The sequence below is a fragment of the Bombina bombina genome, chromosome 2, assembly GCF_027579735.1.
Source record: "Bombina bombina isolate aBomBom1 chromosome 2, aBomBom1.pri, whole genome shotgun sequence".
Classification (NCBI taxonomy): Eukaryota; Metazoa; Chordata; class Amphibia; order Anura; family Bombinatoridae; genus Bombina; species Bombina bombina.
In genome coordinates this window covers 1,115,791,039-1,115,796,659 of record NC_069500.1, presented here as the reverse complement: position 1 = coordinate 1,115,796,659, position 5,621 = coordinate 1,115,791,039, and positions in this window count along the sequence as shown.

The following is a 5,621-nucleotide window of genomic DNA, read 5'->3' as shown; positions in this document are numbered from 1 at the left end:
AGTAAACATTGCACAAGCTTTATACTTGCTGATAATATTATAGCAACCAATCACCTTTCAGCTCCTGCTTTCTGCCCATCTTTACCAATAATTAGTAAACAAAAATGCTTATCTCAACCTCGCTTTTACTGTCCACTTTCTAAAGGTAAATTTACAAAAATTCAAAGCACAATGGGCAAGATTTATACATATTTTAAAATAAAAAATTCATAAAAATATTTACAAAGACAAATATATTTTTTAATGCATTGCCTTTATTGTAATTTAAATTTGACAATTTATTAACCATTTTAAAATGTATGACAATATATTTGCTGAAAAAGTTATCTGTATCTTGTGAAAAGAAAAGGTTAATTTTCCATCAACATATTGTTTAATTTCATATATTTTCTTTAATAAAGGGCTTTTTAAAATGTAAGATGATAGAAATGGAAATACCTATGAACAATGTAAATGTTTTTCATGGTCTCATTTGCTAAAGAAACAGCAATGCACTACTTAAAGCTAGCTGAGCACATCGGTAAGCCAAACATGAGGAATATATGTGCGACCACCAATCAGCAGATGGCTTCCAGGTCCTGCGCTTATTTGGGTATGCTTTTTTCGCAAAGGATACCAAGAGAACTAAGCAAATTAAATAATAGAAGTAAATTTGGAAGTTGACTAAAATTCTATAATCTATATGAATCATAAAAGAAACATTTTGGGTTTCATGTCCCTTTAAGTTTTGCAGAATCCCAAATACAGCTTTAAAAGTTAGTGCTTTGATAGACCTGAAGTAAACCGTTATTATTAAAGGGATAGTAAAGTCCAAATTAAACTTTCATGATTCAGATAGGGCAAATAATTTTAAACAACTTTCTAATTTACTTTTATCATCAAAATTGCTTTGTTCTTTTGTTATTCTTAGTTGAAAGCTAATCCTAGGTAGGCTCATATGCTAATTTCTGAGCCCTTAAAGGCCGCCTCTCATTTGAATGCATTTGACTTTTTTTCACAGCTAGAGGATGTTAGTTCATGTGTTTCATATTAATAACATCATGCTCATGCATGTGAAGTTATTTAAGAGTCAGCACTAATTGCCTGAAATGCAAGTCTGTCAAAAGATCTGAGATAAGGAGGCAGTCAGCAGAAGCTTAGATACAAGGTAATTACAGAGGTAATAAGTATATTTCTATGTTGGTTATTCAAAACTGGGAAATGGGTAAATGAAGGGATTATCTATCCTTTTAAACAATAACATTTTTGGTGTCTACTATCCCTTTTATAGTATAGCAAAGAACTGCATGAAGAGCTCCACTAAGTGCACACCATTGGCTTTACTGCACACTCCATAGAGTTTTTTTGTGAGGCATATAGCGTGCCCATACTATCTGACATGCAGATGTTAGCAGAAGCAGTATTGATTGCATGCAAGTGATGTTAATGCACAATAGCTAAATATTTTTGTGTTCCACAATCTAAGCAATTGTGCAATAACATAACACTTCTGTTTTTTCTCGCATAGCAGACCAAAGTTATTTTTTCAGCCCTGGAGCGATAGTCTAGGATGCGTTAACATATGCGTGTCAAAAAGCACGAGTGTGCTAAATCAATCACATTATAGACTTCTACAGGGGCACGCAATAAAATTCATTTTGGTTATTGCTAACTTTTTATATGTATGGCTAGCAAATTAAAGGTGGCAATCAGGTCCTAAATTAACCCATGCATAGATGGTTATAGCCCAGACCTGTTGACAGAGTGGAGCCCAGCTACAATGCCTTCAGTCTAGGACAACACATAGGAGCTGCATACGCCAAAGAGGGGCACTCCCAGGCTTGCACCTCTTTGCAATGGCCGTCACTCAACTGTCTGCTTTCTGGGACATGACTAACAGCCACGAGAGACTAGGCTAACTAACATGGCAGACTCTTGCCACCACAATAATAACAAAAATGGCAAAAATAAGCAATTCCTCAAATGCTTAAAAAAACGTTTCTAAATCACAATCAGCCAAATGCACTCCATCATGACTTACAAAAAAAACAGATAAACCCCTCAACACTTTGCCCATCACACAGTTCACTTTTTTCCTAACACTAAACTCAACTTTGTGACATACTAGTATGTTAGACTAACCAATTTGAACACATGGCAACCAAGCACATAACCAGCACAAATAATCTGGCATCATCTTGACCAAATCAAGATTTGGAACAGCTCCCAAGTCATTACCCCCTAGATGAATGATTACAACATAAGGAGCCCCCCACCTTTGATAGGCAGCTTGAAGTAAAGCTGGAAAGTTAGGCCAATACATGTCTCTTCTACCAAACCATTCTGGACTTGGGAATACGCCCTATGGATGAAGGAGTGGCCAACAATCCAAACACAAACTTTGAGTTTGGCATTTCCTGCAAAACAAAAACAATGTTAGTAACCTCAGCACCAAAAGAAGCCACCATCTGACAAGAACATGTAAATACACAAAACAGCAAAACAATGTATGCAAAGAAACACAATGTTACACAACAATTAATGATGAGCCTTGGCCAAAAGCCAAACACAAAGTCTGTATCAGAACTCCATCTACCCAAAGAATGAATGCCCAGTTATGCTGCACTAGTAGCCGCCCCAATATTAAACAAATGCAGTTTGATCCAAGAAGCATTCAATCCTGCTTTCCTAACAACCCAATCAAGCATTCTGCAAAACTTAAAACTTCTTCAATGGCTACCCATTCGCATTAATCAGGAATTGACTAAAACCACCCAGACATACTTTCATGTATTCCGATAACACTCTCTGCAGACATACCAGTTTACCAGGAAGCACATGCAATCTCAGTTAAATTCCTCTGCCCTCATTTTCTGTCTTTGACCAAGGAATAAACAGTAACACCCCATCAAGGACCATACTCACACGCTCCAGTTGCATACCTTGCCCCAAATTTCTCGTAGAAGGAGCAAACAACTCACCAATTTGCAGCACAGCATGGAAGGTCAAAACAAAAGCAACTTTAAACAAAGCCACCTCAAAATGAACACACTTTAGGCAACACAAAAAACAAAAACAACAATCTCTCAATTGTCACAGGCTCTATGATATTAAGACCTCTGACTTTAACAAAAATGTCTTCCAGAATCTCAAATCATTCATTATTTCAACAGTTCAACTCTCACCCTCTGAGATTGACAAACCAGCCCCTTCAATGGTTCTTCCAATTGATGGTCAAAATCTCAACCCATGGGTATTACATGACTGTCACAATCCAGGAGACCAATCAGTGATTGAAGTTGCTTCACCATAAGCCAAGTAGCTGAGGCAGCTGTCATAAGCACTTCAAGCATGCGGTGCACCTTCTCTGCCAGCAAGTGAAACACCATGTCACAAGAGTTAATCTCTATGCCAAGAAGGTAATAGTCATGCAGGAACCTTGAATTTTTTCTTCCTCCCCAAAGGAACCCCTTCATCCGTGTACTCATAATGGACATTAATTCCGCAAACTGCTCAGAACATGGGCTGCCCACAAGCAAGAAGTCATTTAAAGAGTGCATGCAAAAATCACTGCACACTTTCATTAATAGCGCCCAGTGCAAGAATGTACTGAAAGCTTCAAAGTAACCGCAAGAAAGTGCACAGCCCATAGGCAAACATCTATTGATATCATATTTCCCTCAAAGAAACAACCTGTTAAGTGAAATAAAGAAGGATAAAGAGGAAACTTGTGAAAGGCCAATTCAATGTCCAGCTTTGCCATAAGTAATCCTTGTCATGCTTCCTGAACAAGATTGAAAGTTTCTGATAATGCACTGTGGACAGAGCAAGATCTATAGCATTATTGACAGACCGTCCCTTAGGATACAACACATGTTAAATTATGTGGAACTTTCCTGACTCCTTTTAAGGAACTACTCCCAATACAGACACCCCCAGATCAAAAATTGGGGTCTCCTGGAATGGATCAACCATCCACCCCAGTCCTATGGCAGCTTCTCTTGCACTGGGCCAATCCCGTCCTCAGCCTTATGTCAAATAGCCTTCACTAACAGCTTGAAAAAATTAATATGTTTACCATCCTGATTTCCTAATGACCTTTAATTTAAGATGGGCATGTAATGCTTTAGCCACACAAGGATATGTATCCCCCTACACTGCTGCCTTCCTAGGTATACCTAACACCACTGAGAAATCCCTTGCCCCAGTAACACAGCTCCATCCTCACCACTGGAAGCCCCAAATATTTCAGGCTTATTCACAAAATCCTTAGAAATCATTGGATGCAGCCAGTTTCTTCAACATGTAGAACATTCTCTTCTGTCCCTTACCAATTAACCCCAGAGAACCCTCACTTTCTGAACCAGATTTAATAGAAGAGGATGAATCAGCACCACCACAAGAAATAGGTTTAATAAAAGACTCACGCAGAGCAGCTGACCGTCTGGAGCAAGAAAGGAAAAGAATACACTTGGAAGCACTCACAGGTCACTTATTGAGTCATTGTAATAACGAGAGATCAAAAAATGAAATCCAAGAATGGAAGAGACATACACTTAACTATAATTAAAATTTAACTTTTATTGGGGTTCGAAAATAAAATAGGAAAAAACTTTAAAAACACACTTATGTACCGATTGTAGTCTGTTTGGCTATGTCGTGTCACTGTTCAGAATACTTGAATTACTTCTGCAAATACTCCTATATATAATATATAATTTGGGTTGCAGTTAATTAACCTGCTAACTATTCGCTGTTGTTTGTGTATACTATACTTATGTATACCTTAAATTGTGTGTAAATGTTACCGGTTAAGTTGGATATATTACCAGGTTTAACCACCTACAGAGAAAGAGCAGTTATAAAAATATAGTCTTTCTTCGCTCGATTGTCTGAGAGGTTGATTGTATCTCTCTTCCCACATATGTATGTGTTTCAGTCTGAGTATTAAATAATGAAACAGTGTCTCAACTACACTGTTGTATAATAATAATGCACAAAACTGTTTATGTATTAGTGTGTGCTGATGTCACACGCACTAGCATATCAAACATAAACTAAATATTTGTTCCCACGCGTATACCTATTTCAGTCAAATTATTAAATATTGATGCAGTGTTTCAAATACACTGTTAAGTATTAGTGGTTCGCAAGACTGTTTGTGTATTAGCGTGTACTAGTGTCACTCTTACATGCATAACACAATCCAAATATTTCTCATTTGCTCTGTTATATATTAATAATTCAGCAGAGTGTTTTAGCATTAGACTGTGCCTGTATTCGCTGCTTATAGTGTGTAATAAACTTGTATATATCTCAATTTAAGCAATATAATTTGTCGTTAAATTAGGTATATTACCAGCTTCAACCCTCTTATAAATTATACAATGCAGTTTATCAGTGTACTGTGTTTATTCAGTTGTCTGAAAGGTTAACTGTGTCTCAGTTTTTACACTCTTATACAAATTTCGGTCTAGAGAGTTTTAATAAAAATCACAGTAGCTTATGTCCTGTCATGTAATAGTGATTCACAGGATCTTATTTGCCTGCTCAGTTTTGTAAGAGGTTAGCTGTGTCTATCTTTTTACACACACTTGTGTCTAATAGTTTCAATCTTAAATAATGTTGCAACGACCTAACTG